Consider the following 18,123-nt stretch of genomic DNA (forward strand, 5'->3'; position numbering starts at 1 on the left):
AGGCTGTGTGACGGCTGCCTGGGCCTCCATGTGTGGTACACGTGTGTTAGCACCACCTGTCCCCAGTCGCAGGGCCTCTGTGTCTAACACTGCTCTGACTCAGGAGCTTTCAGTCAGGCTCGTAGGATCTGGCTGCTTCTTTATCAGGGATGAGCCCTTTTTCTCAGGCTGTCACTACCCCCATAGGTGTCCAGGGTGCACCCTCCAATCCTGGAGGAGCCACGGGGTCTTGGGCTGCTGAACTTCCTGGGACTGACTTCATGGAGAGGAACAGAAGGAGGTGAGGAGTGCTGAACTCAGTCTGGGGTGCACATAGGCAACCCTGCTGTGGGGCTGCTGTTGGCAGTGTGCAGGCTGCTGGCCGGTGGTGGGCCTCACAGCTGACCATGAGAGGGACTGGATAACAGTTCAGTGAGCTATGATGATCAGGAACTTGTCTTCCACTCCGGGTCCAGCTCCAACTCAGTCTCCCTATACACATAATTTAATCTTTCAAATAGCTTTCCTTTTTCCTTAACTCACTCTCTCTCTCCCTCCCTTCCATCCTCATTTTAATTAGCAAAAATAAATATTTTGTCTGCCCACGAGAAGATCCTGAATAGAGTGCTTATATGTACACCCTAGAAAAACAATAACTTGGATAGTAAAACATAGGCTAGTTACTAGAGCAGTGAAAAGTTAAAGCCAAACATTTAAACCTAGTCAGCAAGACAGTTTCGTTAAACACTTACAAAGCAAGGCAAATTTTCTATGTTAAGAGTCCCTTGCCAGAAAATTCAGATTTAGGTAAATATGAGACATTTATTAATTTTCTCACTTCTCTGTATATATTCTCTGTGCATAGTACTTATTTGAAAAATAGTAAAGGTAAATTGTAGACCAAACAACCTAGAGGACTATGAATGCCTTATCTTTAAAGTCTCTTTCCAGGATGAGCTGCCACAGATGGGCAAAGGGGATGTGAGTGCTGGGAAACCCAAGCTGGACTAGGAACAGCCTATGGAATTACTGTACTTGAGATTCAGGATGCTTTGACTTGTCATGTGTTGAAAATCACCAGCAAGCCAGATCAGACACTACACTGTGTCTTTAAATGATGTGAAATGCCCGTCACTGAGCCATGAGCACTCTGGAGAATAAATGTAAATTCTAGGCACCTGGGATCTTTACGGAGAACCAAGCCTTACTTCATGCCTTCTCTTGGAATGAAAGGTAGACTGGCCAATGACTTTTTCATATTAGTGACCCAGGAAATGTTTTACCATTTTGAAAAAGATTATTTTAACAAAGATATTTAAAAAGGAAAAGCATACCTGATTCAAAAATTAATTAGAAGTGTATTATAGATCTAAATGTAAAATTTCTAGGAGAAAATCTTTGTGACCTTGAGTTAGGCAAAGGTTCCTCAGAGAAAAAGAGTATAAACCATAACATTAAAAACAAATCAAATTGATAAATTAAAAATTTCTACTCTTTGAAGGGGACTGTAAAAAATGAAGAGGCAAGCCATAGACTGGGAGAAAATATATGAAATATGTATATATATATATATATATATATATATATATATATATAAATTGTAGACAGAACATATAAGTCAACAATAAGAAAACAAATGTCTCAAAAAAAGTCAGCAAAATATTTTTTTAATTTAATTTTTATTGTATTTTTTCCACTACCCTGTAGTTCCCTTACACCCCTTTTCCCCCAGCAATCACCACACTGTTGTCCATGTCCATGAGTCCATTTTCCTTTTTTGCTCAATCCCTCTACTTCCTAACATCCCCCCACTAGCTGTCATCCTGCTCTCCATCTATGAGTCTGTCCCCATTTTCCTTGTTAGTTCAGTTTGTTCATTAGATTCCACATATGAGTGAAATCACATGGTATTTGTCTTTCTCTGACTGGCTTATTTTACCTAGCATAATTCCAGGTCCTTCCATACTGTTGTAAAGTGTAAAACATTCTTCTTTTTTTAGAGTAGTATTCCATGGTGTAAATGTCCCATAGTTGTCTTATCCACTCATCTACTAATGGACACTTGGGCTGCTTCCACACCTTGCTGATTGTAAATAATGCTGCAATGAACACAGGGGTGCTTATGTTCACTCAAATTAGTATTTTGGGTTCCTTCAGATATATTTTCAGAAGTGGGATCACTGGGTCAAAAGGCAGATCCATTTTTTAATTTTTTGATGTATCTCCATAATGCTTTCTACAGTGGCTGCACCACTCTGCATTCCCACCAACAGTGCAAAAGGGTTCCCTTTTTCCACATCCTTGCCAGCATTTGTTTGTTGATTTATTGATAATAGCCATTCTGACAGGTGTGAGATGATATCTCATTGTGGTTTTAATTTGCATTTCTCTGATGATTAGTGACAGTGAACATCCTTTCATATGTCTATGGGCCATCTGTATGTCCTCTTTGGAGAAGTGTCTATTCAGGTTCTTGGCCCACTTTTTAATTGGGTCATTTGTGGGGTGTGGGTTTGTTTTTTGTTGGGTTTTTTTTTGTACTGAGTTTTATAAGTACTTTATAAATTGCGAGTATTAACCCTTTATCAGATGTATTGGCAAATATGTTCCCCCATTCTGTGGGTTGTCTTTTTATTTTGTTGATGATTTCCTTTGCTGTGCAAAAACTTTTTAGTTTGATGAAGTCCCACTTTTTAACTTTTTCTTTTCTCTCCCTTGCCTGGGGAGATATATCCAATAAAATATTTCTACAAGCAGTGTTCAAGATTTTGCTGCCTATGTTTTCTTCTAGGATTTTCATGGTTTTGGGTTAACATTTCAGTCTTTGATCCATTCTGAATTTATTTTGTTTATGGTATAAGAAAGTGGTCTAGTTTCATTTTTCTGCATATATCTGCCCAATTTTCCCAACACCATTTATTGAATAAACTATCTTTTTTCAATCCTCACCCATGAACATTTTTTCATTGCCTCTAGAGAGAAAGGAAGAGAGGGTGGGAGAGAGAGAGCGGAGGGGGAGAGAGGGAGAGGGAGGGAGAGGGAGAGGAACATCGATGTGAGAGAGAAACGTCAATTGCTTGCTTCCAGCATACTCCCTGTCCTGGGATTGAAACTGCAACCTAGGCATATGCCCTGACCAGGAATTGAACCTGCAACTTCTGTTTACAGGACAATGATCTAACCAAATGAGCCACACTGCCCGGGGCAGGCAAAACATTTTAACAGACACTTCATAAAAGCAGACATATGGGTGGCAAATAAGTAAGCAAAAAGATTCTCAATACCATTAGTCAAAATAAAACCACAAAGGGCCCTGACGATGTGGTTCAGTGGGTTGAGAGTCAACCTGCAAACCAAACTGGCTCAGTTCCTGGTCAGGCACACGCCTGGGTTGCAGGCCAGGTCCCTGGCTGGGGGCGTGCGAGAGGTAACCTATCAATGTTTCTCTTGCTCATCTATGTTTCTCTCCCTCTCTTTCTCCCTCCCTTCTCCTCTCCCTAAAAATAAATAAATAAAATCTTTTAAAAAAATTAAAAAAATAAAACCACAGTGGGATACCACAGCCCACTATTAAAATGACTAAAATTTTTGGAAAACTGATAATATGAAGTCCTAATGAGGAAGCAAAGCAACTGGAACTCTCATATACTCATATCTTGGGGAAACGGCACAACCACTTTGAGAAAGAGATTATCAGTTCCTTGAAAGTTAAATATATACTTTCTGTATGACCCAGCAATCCCACTCCAGATATTTATCAAAGAAAAAGGAAAGCATACAGCCACATAAAAACCTGTACACAAATGTTTATAGGGGTTTTATTTATAACTGCCTCCCAAATGGAAATGACCCAAATGTCCACCAACTGCGAGTGGCTAAGCAAACTGGTACATCTACACAATGAGACACTTCTCAGGAGCTAAAAAGAAACAGGCTACCAACACATATGCCAAAATGATGAATCACAAATGGATTTTGTCAGGTGAAAAAAGTCAGATGCTATTGAATGATTTCATTCACGCGACATCTGGTAAAGGCAAAGTGTTGGCAGAAAACTTATATCGATAACTGTTGGGGGCTGAAGGTGATATTAACTATTGAAGACCAGGAGGGAACTTTGTGAGGTGCTGCCCATGGCGGGTTACATGCTTTAAAATATGTGTCAAAAACTTTAGAACTGTATACCTAAGAAGGGAGAATTCTGCTACATGTAAATATAACCCATAAGAATGAAAAACAATTAAAATATATTGAAATTCCACCACTCAGCATATAGCTTTCCAGATACTTTCTTATGCAAGAGTTAAATGTGAATTAATCTCTTTCTTAGAATAGAAACACAGGGTATTCTAATCAATTCAATATTTTCTTTAACTGAGTTGTATATACTATTACATACAGGGATCACTGCTTCCACAATAATTCTAAATCAAGAAACACTTCTTCCAAAATTTGTTCTACTACGAACAGTCACTATGATTTGGAAGATGTGGCGTAGCCAGGAGACCTGGGCTCAGTTAGAGGTCTTGCATCTGACTTGCCCAGACCATGAGCAACTGACTTCCTTCTTTGTCGTTTACTTTTCCCTATTTCACACTGGTAGGTTTGACATGACTCATGGTTCTCACCCTTCTCTCTGCCTCTGCAGGTAGAGGTAAGGAGTTTTCATCACAGATGGTGGTTTTCACTGGGATGGGGGAAGCAGCCAAGGGAGAAAATAATCCCAGGGATCATTTCAGTATCTTTGAGGGTGGTGAGACATTTTCAAAGTTCCCACACATCTGAAATTCTTGGGAGGTCACCCCCAAGTTGTTTGAAAAATTACTGGATTTAATCATCTCTAAGAAGCATTTTAGTTCATTCTGGTATTCTGCTGAGGCCATAAAATGTGTAAGGCAGTGCCTACCGAACACTACCCTTATGCTGCACATGAGTTCACCTTCTGGGATGATTCAGAAGACACTCTAATACTCTGTGGTGACCGGGGTCGTCACCTCTTCTGCTTGGACCATCAGCTATCGGGCAGAGCAGGGTACAGTTGGTATAGAGGATTAGGCTGAAACTGTATCAACCTTATGACATGCTGGAAGTTCTTTTTTAATAAATCCACTTTGGTTTATTTGTCACGTGTTTCTTTTGCATGAAAATAGAAGGGAGAAAAAATTTAATTATTTGACTTTTCTGGTTCTTTGCATTATGGGGTGGGGGTGGGGGAATTCCAAAAATAAGAATGTGAGCCATAACTCCCCCAGAACTCTGAAAGATGAACCATATAATTATGGTAATTGGGTAAATTATTTAACAGGAACAAAACAAAACTTATTCCCTGTCCCCAGTCCTGACCTTTTCCCATCTTGTTAAGGGCACCCCTGTCTCTCCTCAGCACAGGCCAAAGCCCAAAGAGTTGTCCTTGACTTTTGGCACCACACCTGTACTGCTGCAGTCAACCTATCAGTACATTTTTCCAGCTCTACCTCCAAATATCCTGATCCTGACCATGAGTTGCTATCTCCCCTGCTATCGCCCCAGTCCTATCATCGTCGTCTCTGGCCTGTGCTCTTGCAATCGCCTTTAACTTCTCTCCCTTGTGCAATTCATTGTCCACTCAGCAGACCATGATCCTTTATAAATGTAAATGCAAGTCGGGTCTCACCATGCTCCTGACGGATGCATTCTGGTGACTTCCCGCTGCAGTTATAGTACAATTACAGACTCTACTGTTGCCTGTGGTCCTGCTTGTCCACCCCATGACACCTCTCTTATCCCTCTCTTGCTGGGCTCAGCATGCGAGCCTGCTTTCTGTTCTTAGGACACTCAGTGCTTGTGTCCACCTCAGGAAATTCTCCCTTGCCCTTTTCCATGCCCACAACACTTATCCCTTGGACCTTCCAATATCTGGTCCTCTCTCTCCACGCAGATTTCAAATACTATGAAAATATTACCTTTTCCGAGGGTCTTTCCTGGACCATTCCACCTAAACAGCACATTTTGAATAACCACATTCTATGCCATTGGACTGTTTTATTTTCTTCATATCGCCACCTAAAATTGTATTATATGATTAATTTTGGGGGCCAATTTGAATAAGTACTTTGACCTCTCTTCCTTTCCTCTTCTCTAATCTGCTGCTGATGCTGTCATTGGCTAAACCCAACTGGATACCAATAGTTTGCCTCTCAGGGCATAGAGCAGGGTGCAGAAGAGTGGAACGTGGATGTGAAGGGGCAAGTGAAAGAAATCCTGCTGACTATCAAAATCTATGTATCTACATCTATCTATCTATCTATCTATCTATCGTCACCATCGTCTATCTGAAATAGTACTGCATATACATTGTTTACAAAATTTTAAAATGATAAAACGGTAAACAATGAAAACTAAAACTAACTCTTCTACCCTTCAAAGACTCTCTTCCCCAAGGGAATTTCTTGTGGAACTTCCTGTTATATTCTCTGATCATCGTAGCATAGATTTAAATACATTCTCCTTCCACCACCTGCTTTCTAAACAACCAATAATATACTACATGAACTCTTACACATCTGGCTTTTTTCATTTAATAAAATGTCTTTGTGAGCATTCTTATGGGAACATAATGTGATTGTTTGGGCTGTTTGGTCCGTTTGACAGCAACAAATTCTACTTATAACAGCTCTGTTTGGGGTGAGATCTCGTTGATGATGTATGTGCCCTGTCCATGCACGTGTCCACAGCCTCCCACTGCAGCTTCCCCAGACATGTACACCCTCTCCTTAATTCAAGATCTGGAAGCAGTTCTCTTCTGCATCCACATCGGACACCCTATCCTGGCAACCACTAGTCCAAGATGCAAAAGGATAATGTTTCTAAATTTGGACTATGTGCCAGAGATGGAACCAAGAGCTTAAGTTCCACTTTACACTGTAACCAACCTGGGTAATTTACTCTCAGTCACGAAGCAGCTCCAAATATCTGATTTGGACAGGGTTTCCTTGCACAACCATTTTTGAAACCATTGAATGTTTTGTCACCCCAAAGTACCCTGTTTAAGTATCCCTTGAGTCTATAATAACCAATTTTAGAAGTCAGGCATGGTCATATGTTTAAAATGGGAGATAATAATGGACTACAAGGATGAAATAGAATAATAATAACTGGCACATAATAAATGCTCAATAAATGTTAGCTATTCTTTATTATAATAATTGCTTATATGATAATTACTTTGTGAGCTAGGGAGATGAATCAGTGGAAATAGTTAATGTATTAAACATGTTTTAAGAAAATCAATGAATTAATAATTAATTCTTGCTAAATATTAGTTTTATTTTCATATTAAAAGTACTAAACATAAGACTTAAATAATTTTTGACTAACTTAGACTTAAATTATTTTCTTGCCTAATGTCCTAGTACATGTAGTTACTACCATTCTAATATACTTTTTGATACAGGTTCTCTCTGAAACACAACTTTAGAAAGAGTTAAAGTTCTTAAATGGTTCTATTTTATTCCATTTTAGTCTTTGATAGCAGCTCCTAACCAGTGAATTCCCTAGAGAAATATCTGGAATTTAGTGTGTGCAATATGATTTTACTTTAGCTCTATAAAAATGGTAGACTTTGTTTTCCCTCTGAAAATTTGAATGATTTTTATGTACTGTGTGTGTGAAATAGAGTGAAAAAGAGAGATCCCATCCAACTGTGGTTTCATATACCATCAAAGTCATCTCTTTACATCCTTATGACATTTGCCTCATTTTTAATTTGTGTAAGTAATATTACCCAGGTCACAGGAGAAAGAAAAATTGCCATAGCTAATTCTCCAACTGGAAGCTAATGTACATACAAACAATCCTGTTGGCATTTCCAGGGCATTGAATACCCTGCAATATATTTTATATTTAACTTTGGAGATGAACATACCTATATTATGGGAGAACTGTTAATTAAAAATGTCTATTGATTTCATTACTGCTGTGTTACACTTGGGCACTGTACAGCCATTTGGGGGGCGTATGAATGACTGCTGTAACAAGGGCTGAATCTCTGGCATGGCCCAGAATGAACTCACAGAAGTGTGTCTCCCTTCCTGAAACTTTGCCCCCAACACTGTGATATGCGTGGTTGACTGCACACATCCTGTCTAGAAACTTCTATGATTTGGCAATATGTCTTTGCAGCAGAAGTTCTCTTTGTGTTTAAAAAATTTACTGAGTTCGGCATGGATATAGAGAATCATTGGAAGGAATACAGAAAATATTAACAGTGGCTGTACCTTGGGGAGTGGCACTGGAGTAAAGGAGGATGAGGGGAAGGGGACTTAACACTTGTTACTTCTTTCAGCTCTGCAGTTTTGAATTGTTTACAACCTGCAGGTATTGTGGAAAAGAAGTAGGGCCTTGGCAGTGGGTCGGTTGGAGTGTCCTCCCATAGATGAAAAGGTTGCAGGTTTGATTCCCAGTCAGGACACATGCTTAGGTTGCAGGTTCAATCCCCTGTCAGGGTTGGGGTTGGGGCTCATGCAGGAAGCAGCAGATGGATGTTTCTTTCTCACATTGATGTTTCTTTCTCCCTCTCTCTCTTAAAAGGAGAAAAATCAATGTGCATATCCTCAGGTGAGGCTTTAAAAAAAAGAAGCGAAGCGGGAAGTTTTACCATCCACTCGGTCTCCCAGCTCAGAAACCAGGGAGGCAGTCCTGGCTGGTGTGGCTCAGTGGATTCAGAGCCAGCCTGCTGGTTCGATCCCCCGTCAGGGCACACGCCTAGGTTGCAGGCCAGGTCTCCAGTTGGGTGTGTGGGAGAGGCAACAAGATTGATGTGTACCTCTCTCACATGGATGTTGCTCTCCCTCTCCTCCTCCTTTCCCTTCTCTCTGAAAATAAATTAAAAAAACAAAATAAGTAAAGAAATAAAATCTTAAATATATATATACACATATATATTTAAGGAATATATATATTTAGGGAATTAGTATGTAAAAAAATAAAAGAAAGAAACCAAGGAGGCAGAGTTGCCTTTCTTTTCTTTTTCACTCCCTATACCTATTCTGTGACCAAGACCTGTGAGTTTACTTCCAAAGGCACTTCTGCCCCCATCTCTGCAGCTCTGCCTAAGACGGGTGCTCATGATCTCTCATACGACTAATGCAATGGCCCCTGAACCCCACTGCCTGAAATCTCATTCATGCTCCTCTCAGCTTCTCAGAGGCAGCCCCGCTTTTCCCCTCCAGCAAACCTTACCAGATTCTTTCCATGCTTAAAATCCTCCATGCAGCATATCCACCCAGCTCTAACCCCTTCTCAACGGCCTTTTAAAATTTTGATTTGTTTCAATTGCAAATCTGACCAACAATAGCTATAACCCACCCCCCTAAAAAAGGAATTATTCCTCAGCCTGGCATAAGCAATGCTCATGACCCTATCTGCCTCACCTCCTACAACCAGTCCCCTGCAGTCCCTAGACACTTCACCTGCCACCTCCTAACTGACCTAACCTTCTCTCCTGGATTATTCTTCCCTGCTTTGGCTTTTGAAAGCTCCTGCTCTTTCTCCCCTGTGAAGTCCTTCTGGTACCCTCAGGCAGATTTGGCTGATCAGTGCATTATCCCACTTTTCCCAACATTATTGTTTCTTTGAGAGCAAAGAACTTATTTATTACTTGTGCTTAAATGTTTATATTTTAATTTTGGCATCACCAACATTTCCATGTGCAGTCAATGAATTTTTTCCATGGAATGTTTATGCTAAATAAATAAATGAGTGAGTGAATGAATACATGCAGAGAGCACAGACTGGGAATTATTAGATTTGAGGTCTAGTTTTATTTCTGATACTCTGGTTGGATCTTATTTTTCTCTAACTTTAATGGCACATTGGACACATCTAACTTCTGTGATTCTAAAGTAATAACTTCAGTTGTAACTGGGGAGTCCGGCAGGGTACACAGTAATCTCCCTCCCAGTTTAGGAGGGCCGTCCAGAGTACAGGGCTGGCTCTTAAAGGCATGAGAGGCCAATTTAAGAAAAAGAAAAAATAATAAAAATAAAATAAATAATATTTTATCAGTTCCTGATTTCATTAGGTATCAAGTTGTGATTCCTGGACATCTAAGAGTAGCTCCAGAGGCCAGTTTTGCCCTGATGCCTCTAAGTTTTCTTTGTTCCATAGTTTTCTTCAGCTTGGTAATGGTGCCACTTTGAACAAGTTACTTAATTTCTCTGCATCTTGCTTTTCTCAGCTGCAATATGAGATTTATAATGAGGTTACCTCTTAGAATGTCAGTGAGGATTATATCAGGTAATGTAAACTCCTTAGGACAATGTCTAGCATATGGAACACAGAATATGTTCAATAAACATCGGTAATGATGATTTTTTTTTATGTTTCTGAGGTAGTCGGCACCTTTCTGCATAGGAGGAAGGTAAATTTTGAGGCCTACTGTGCATTGCTGTGTTCTATAATTTTTAATAAAACACTGAGTCATTGTGTTATGACCAATACAGAGCTATAGAGCATAGACAAATTCATTCATCTGCAGTGAGTCAGGCTTCAAAGACAGTACAGTGAACCAAGGCAACTTAACACTTTATTTAAGTGACTACTCTCACGTGTCTATAAATTTCTACCACTAGAAATTTTATTCATTATTAACATACTTTGTCCCCTTTTAAAATGTAGATATTCTAACAAGTAGGAACATATGAGCCATGTAAACCTTAGAGTGAATGAATTAATTAAATAAATCTTTTCCTGAGAACAGTGCTGATGGGGAGAAGAGAATTGGTCCTGAGAGCCTAAGGAATAGAGGCGTAAGAAGGGAGGAGTAACCTGCGAGGATCCCTCAGATGTGATGGGTTTGGAGACTGCAGCAATTCTTGCAAGGCTGGCAAGCCAGGCCAACCATCTGAATGGCAGACTGGCCTCCACCAGGAATTAGGTTCTGTGCAAGAGCAGCATTGCTCTGAGTGCTGCAAGCTCAGGCCCAGGACTGCTGGCCAAGGTCTGGCCTGGTCACCCACTCTTTGAAAAGCTGTATTATTTTCTAAATCAATGAGGATCTCGGGTATAAATGACTGAAATGTCAAAAAAAACCCTGATTTTGGCATAAAGGGAACTGTTTGGGTTCACACAACTGAAAAGATCAGGAGCACTGATGGCTTCAGGGTTCCAAACAACAAAAAAAAATCATCTATGTTCAGTATCCCTCCATCTCTTGTCTCAGCCCTTAACTGTATTGACATTCATCCCAGGTTTCATGGCTGGATGGTGACAACAGCTTCGGTCTCTATGCAGCCTCAGATTCAAGGCACATGGGAATAAAGCTTGCTTTTGCTTCAAAGTTCTAAAGAAAATTTTTCTTTTTTCTCATTGACTCTGAAAAGACAATGTGCCTATCTCTGAAGAAATTACTATGGCTAGGGGAAATGCAAGCTCTAATGGACCACAAATAAATGGGTAGACATCCTGTGTTAATGAATTAAAAGACTTAATATTATTAAGATGTTCATACTACTCAAAATGATCTACAGATTTAATATAATTTCTATCAAAACCCCAATGGAATTTTTTTTCAGAAATAGAAATATTCACACTAAAATTTATATGGAATCTTAAGCAACCCTGAATAGCAAAACAATTTTGCAGAAAACAAGCAAACCAAATTTGGAGGAGTCACATTTGCTGATCTGAAAACTATGATGAAGCTACAGTAATCCAAACAATGAAATTAGCAGAAAGGCAGACATAGAGATCAGTGGGAGAGGACAGAAAGCCTGAAATAAACCTTGGCTAATATGATCAAATGCAAAGGTACTAAGACCACTCAATGGAAAAAGGAAAGTCTCTTCAACAAATAGAGCTGGGAAAATTAGCCATATGAAAAAAGAAATCAATTAAGTTGGACACTTATCTTATACCTTATACAAAAAGCAACCTAAAGTGAATTAAAGACCTATGTGTATAACCAAACTAAGAAACTCCTTGAAGAAAACATAGGGGAAAACCTTAATGATGTTGAATTTGGCAATGGTTTCTTGGTTATGACATCAAGCACAGACAACAAAACTGAATACAAACAAATGGAAATACTTCAAACCTAAAACTTTTGTGCATGAAAGAACACAATCATCAGAATAAAAAAGTAATCTTTAAAATGGAAGAAAATATTTGCAAATCATATACCGCTAAGGGATTAATATCCAGAATATATGAAGAACTCTCAGAACTCAACAAAAATAACAAAAATATAATATCCCATTTAAAAGTGGCTAAAGGACTTGAATAGATATTTCTCCAAAAATGAAGCATAAATGGCCAACAGACATATGAAAAGTTGCTCTATATCACTAGTAATAAGAGATATTCAGTTCAGTGAAGACGGAGGCATAGATTGACACACTCTGCCTCCTTGCACAACCACAAAAAGAATTACAACTAAATCTCAAAGCAAATAACACCCAGAACTGTCAGAAAATCAAACTGTATGGAAGTTCGACAACCAAGCATTTAAAGAAGCCACATTCATCCAGATGGGTAGAAGGGGAAGAGACACAGAGATAGGTGGAAAGGTGAGGAGACACAGTGCGGTGTGGAGAGGCAGTGGCAGCAAAACAGACATTCATGTGTGGTGAATAAAAATTGGGAGGCATACCTTGGGAGACAGCAATCCCAGCCCCAGGTGAGACTGCACAACCCAGGGTTCCAGCGCCAGGAAGATAAATCCCCATTACTTCTGGCTGTAAAAACCAGTGGGGGGTGGGGTGGCAAAAGAAACTGCCAGATTTTCAGGAAACTCTGCTTAAAGGGCCTGCACAATCTTAAAATCGACGTCAACCCACCCACTCTGGGATTCTCAACAGGGCAACAGCTGGAAGGGCACCAGTCGCACACGGGGAGTGGGTGAAGTGACTAGAAATGGAGTGAGCACTGGGCAAACCTCCAGAAGCCAGGCAGTGGCACAGTCCCCTCTAGGAGCCCTCCCCTCACACAGAGCCACAAAGCGATGAAGCAGTTTGCCCCATCCTGGTGATTACCGAAGGCTCTGCCCCACACAATTTTCAGGTCTTTTCCACAATAGACCAAGCTACTAAGACAGGGAGTCAAAACAGCTATACTTAATATACAGAAACAAACACAGGGAGGCTGCCAAATTGAGACAAAGAAATATGACCCAAATGAAAGAATAGAACAAAATCCCAGAAAAAGAACTAAACAAAATGGAGAGAAGCAACTTATCAGATGCAGAGTTCAAAACACTGGTGATCAAGCACTGGCTGGTGTGCCTCAGTGGATTGAGTGCCAGCCTGTGAAGCAAGGGGTTGATGGTTCGATTCCCAGTCAGGGCACATGCCTGAGTTGCCAGCCAGGTCCCCAGTACCGGGCGCATGACAGGCAACCACACACTGATGTTTCTCTCCCTTTCTTTTTCCCTCCCCTTCCAAAAATAAATAAATAAAATCTTTAAAAAATACCCAACACACTGGTGATCAGGATGCTCAAAGAACTCATTGAGTACGGGAACAACATAAAGGAAGAAATGAAGGTTACACTAAGTGAAATAAAGAAAAACCTACAGGGAACCAACAGTGAAGGAGAGGAAGCTGGGATTCAAATCAACAATTTGGAACATAAGAAGAAATAAACATTCAATCAGAATCGAAAGGAGAAAAAAGAATTTAAAAAACTGAGGATAGTATAAGAAGACTCTGGGACATCTCCAAATGTGCCACCATCTGAATCATAGTGACGCCAGAAGGAGAAGTGGAAGGGTAAGAAATTGAAAACTTATTTTTAAAAATAATCAAAGATAAATTACCTAATTTAGCAAATGAAATAGACATACAAGTCCAGGAAGCCCAGAGAGTCCCAAACAACTTGACCCACAGAGGACCACACCAAGACTCATCATAATTAAAATGTCAAAGGTTAAAGAGAAAGAGAGAATCTTAAAAGCAACAAAGAAAAGTAGCAAGTTACCTACAAAGGAGTTCCCCTAAGACTATTAGCTGATTCCTCAAAAGAAACTTTTCAGGTAAGAAGAGACTGGCAAGAAGCATTCAAAGTCATGAAAAGCAGGGACCTACAACCTAGATTACTCTATCCAGCAAAGCTATCATTTACAACAGAAGGACAGATAAAGTGCTTCCCAGACAAGGTAAAACTAAAGGAATTCATTATCACCAAGCCATTATTACATGAAATGGTAAAAGGACTTATTTAAGAAAAAGAAGATCAAAATTGTAAATATTAAAAAGGCAACAAATTCACAACTCTCAACAACTGACTGTAAAAAAAACAAAACAAGCAAAGCGTACACCCAGAACAGGAACAGAATCTTATGTACAGAGGTCATTTGGAGGGTTATCATCTGCAAGGGGGAAGGAGGATAATGGAGGAAATGGTGCAAGGATTAAAAAGCATAATTGGTAGATACAAAATAGAGAGGGGGATGTTAAGAATAGTAAGAAATGGAGAAGCCAAAGAATGTATATCATGACCCATGGACATAAACTAAGGGAAGGGGGATTGCTAGAGGGAAGGATGGTACAGGGTGGAGGGGGCATAAAGGGGAAAAATTGGACAACTGTTAACATAATCAATAAAATATACTTAAAAAAAGAGATACTCAAATCAAAACTGCAATGAGATGTTACCATCATTTCTCATACCCATTAAAATGGTTATTGTAAAACAAACAAAAGAGAAAATAGCAACTGTTGACTTTCCCACTTGAGAATTTAGAAATCTTGTGCATTGTTGATGAGAATGTAAAATGGCACAGTTGCTATGGAAAAAAGTTTGGAGTTTCCTTAAAATATTAAAAGTAGAACTATCATATGATCCAGCAATTCCAATTCTGGGTATAAATCCAAAATAATCAAAAGTAGGGTTTGAAGAGGTATTTGCACACCCATGTTCATGAAAAGGGGAAACAAACCAAATGTCCGTTACAAGATGAATGGATAAACAAAATATGGTATATATACACAATGGAATATTACTTAGCCTTAAAAAATACTCACATGCTAAAACATGACTGAACCTTGAGGACATTATGCTAAGTGAAATAAGCCAGTCACAAAAAGACACATATTGTATGATTCCACTTAATTAAAATATCTAAAGTAGTCAAATTTATAGAAACAGAAAGTGTATGGTAGCTACTAGAGACTGGGTGGGGGTGGGAGGAGGGAAGTTGTTTAAATGGGTATACAGTTCAGCTTTGCAAGATGAAAAGTACTAGAGATCTGTTTCACAACACTACTGAACTTGTACACTCAAAAATGGTTATGATGGCCCTGATTGGTGTGGCTCAGTGAGTTGGGCATACTCACACAGACTGAGTGTTCGCTGGTTCGATTCCCAGTTGAGACACATGCCTGGGTTGGGGGCCATGTTCCCTGTTGGAGAAGTATGAGAGGCAGCAGATCAATGTTTCTCTCCTTCCCTTTCTTTCCTCCTTCCCCTCTCTCTAAGAAAAGATACATAAAATCTTTTTAAAAATGGTTATGATGGAAATTTTATATGTTTTCTATCACAATTTATAAAAACACCCTTATGAAGTCCCATACCAGATCAATTAAATCAGGTGGAGTGGGGCTAGGATTCCAAAAGTATACAAAAGCCTCCTGGATCATTTTATGATACAATCAGGCGAGCCAGTAACTGCTCTAATCTTTAATCCTGATTGTAATCTATCTACCCAATTCTTCCTTCTTAGCCCTTACCTTTTTACACAGAGCAGTATGGAGTCAGAAGTTTATTGGGCCCTTCATTCAGAGCTGGGTTGGGGTGCAGACTCTATATGGGCCACCAAATCATTCCAGTAGTTGGAGTCAGGGCATTCGTTTACTCAGGTTTCCATACACAACCCTTTGTGTAACTGCCAGGCAGGCAAAAGCAGGAGATACCCTGGGTAGCTCAGGGTGAGATTCTAGGCAGAGCCATGCCTTTATTTAGGGTTAGTGAGCAGAAGGAAGAGAACAAGGCCGAGGGGAAGGAGACTCTAGTAGCCCAGGGTGCTGCCCAAAGAATGGAAAGTCACAGTGGGTAGCAGGAGGAAAGTGACCACCTAGGATGGAACAGCTCGGGTAAAGACAGAGAGGAAAGTCCCAGAAGCCAGAAACAGAAAAGTTGAATGAAGGGAGAGGGGGAAGCAATATAATTTTTTTTTCTAGACCTGGATTCATTTTATTTGTTTTAAAATAAAATAAACTGCCAAGATAAGGGGTAGGGGAAAACATCATTCTTTATTAGGAGGAGAGTTGGGAGCAAGTAGTGGAGTTTTTACACAGGGAACAGTAATCAATATTCAAATTCTTACTTCTTAACACATGGATGGATTGAATCCAGGCTTTAGCATAATTTAGTTCAATGAACTATCATTTTTCTTTCTCGTTGGTTTTAGGGACAGCGTTGTGAGTGTGAGGTGAGCAGGACTGGGTTCTAACTGAAGCAGCTCTATCTGCCTCAGAGTCAGGTAGGCCTGTGTAAACAGACCGAGACAGCTTTTCTGTCCATTCACATTCAAAAGGTGTGGGTCCACTGATGGGTCCACGTTACTGCCTTGGTTTCCAGTTTTAGAAGGCAGAGGGGAAAATGTTGGGTGAGTTCAAAACTTTTTAAAGTAACTGTTGGGTTTCTTCATAAAACATTATCTAGATGTTGTTGGAACTGTGTAATTTGTGCTTCTTTAACACTTTTCACCAGAAAATGTGTTTAGTTTTATTTTCATTTAAAAAGGGAAGGTATATTTAAGTGCCTCATAGAGTAGCAGCTGAGTTTTAAACATACTACCTAAATGAATTCCCCCAATGACACCCATTTTACAGCTGAAGAAACTGAGGCTTGGGGAGATTTTATAAATTTTTCAAGATCTCTTAGCTAATAAATTGCAGAACTCGGATTTGAAGCCAGTTATTTTTGGCTCCAAAGCCAATGTTCTTTTTGTTAGTTAACCCAGGTTTTGAAGGAAGTGAAGCTAAGGTTTATAATTCCTTCGGTTTTATTTTCACAAAGTTGAACTTAGCAGATATAAATACAGGGTGGGACAAAAGTAGGTTTATAGTTGATTACATTAAACACGGACTTTATTCTGGTATTATTATTTTCCATACAAACATCTGTAAACCTACTTTTGCCCCACCCTGTATTAGTTTCCTCAAGTTCAGAGATCCAAAAAAAATTATTTTCTAACTTCTGTAAATCCACTTAATCATAATTTTAGGGCTCTGCCCTGCTAGATGATCTACTAATTTCTGCTGCAGTGTTTATTCACTACCCCTGTCCAGGTGTCTCCTTCAGGTCTGCATGCAGCTATTTCCACACCATCCTTTGGCCTTGCTGATCTTAGCACATCTTGGCGGCAGCTTGGAACCCAGCCAAAGAGGGCTGCTCCAGTCCTTGGAGCTTTATTCTGAGAAAAGTCCTCCTTGGTCATGCTTCCCAGAAAAGTACTCATCTCTCACCTCAAATTCTGGTTTTAACAGTGGGTTTAGACTTTTGAAAATAAAAGCCCAGGAGACAATAACAATAGTGCCTATCTCAGAAGGTTGTTTTGAGGATTAAATGAATTGTCTACAAAGTGCTCAACACAGTGCCAGACACACAAGACATGCTCTGTAAATATCAGCTATTATTACATTATTTTATTTTATTTTTAGTTAGTTAATTTATTTTTAGAGAGAAGAAGGGAGGGAGAAAGAGAGGGAAAGAAACATCGATGTGTGGTTGCCTCTCACACTCCCCCTACTGGGGACCTGGCCCGCAACCCAGGCGTGTGCCCTGACTGGGAATTGAACCGGTGCCCTTTTGGTTCACAGGCCAGCACTCAATCCACTGAGGCACACCAGCCAGAGCTATTACATTATTTTAGAATATATTTACATATACATTTTTCTTGTTTTCTTCTGTGACTTACAAAATACATAATAAGATACCAAATGTGTAATAACTTACATATAAGCAGGGTTGATATTAGTTTATGCCCAACTGGCACAGGAATTCTACTATTCTACTTCATATAATCCCCATCAAAAAAGGGAGGGAGAGCACAATGTTGTTACAATTGAATGCACTGAATTATACAGTATATTCTTGCCAAGAGAGAACTTCCATTTTGCCTAGGCATCAATGAGAATTGACTCCTCCTCTTAAAATTTTACCTAT

General features: G+C 39.6%; 1 pseudogene; it reads left to right on the forward strand.

The window, feature by feature from the left end:
• The first annotated feature begins 9,844 nt into the window (after positions 1-9,844).
• Positions 9,845-9,974, forward strand: LOC112310140 (small Cajal body-specific RNA 11; annotated as a pseudogene).
• Positions 9,975-18,123: the final 8,149 nt, after the last annotated feature.

The sequence above is a fragment of the Desmodus rotundus genome, chromosome 2 (genome assembly GCF_022682495.2).
Source record: "Desmodus rotundus isolate HL8 chromosome 2, HLdesRot8A.1, whole genome shotgun sequence".
NCBI classification, from domain to species: Eukaryota; Metazoa; Chordata; class Mammalia; order Chiroptera; family Phyllostomidae; genus Desmodus; species Desmodus rotundus.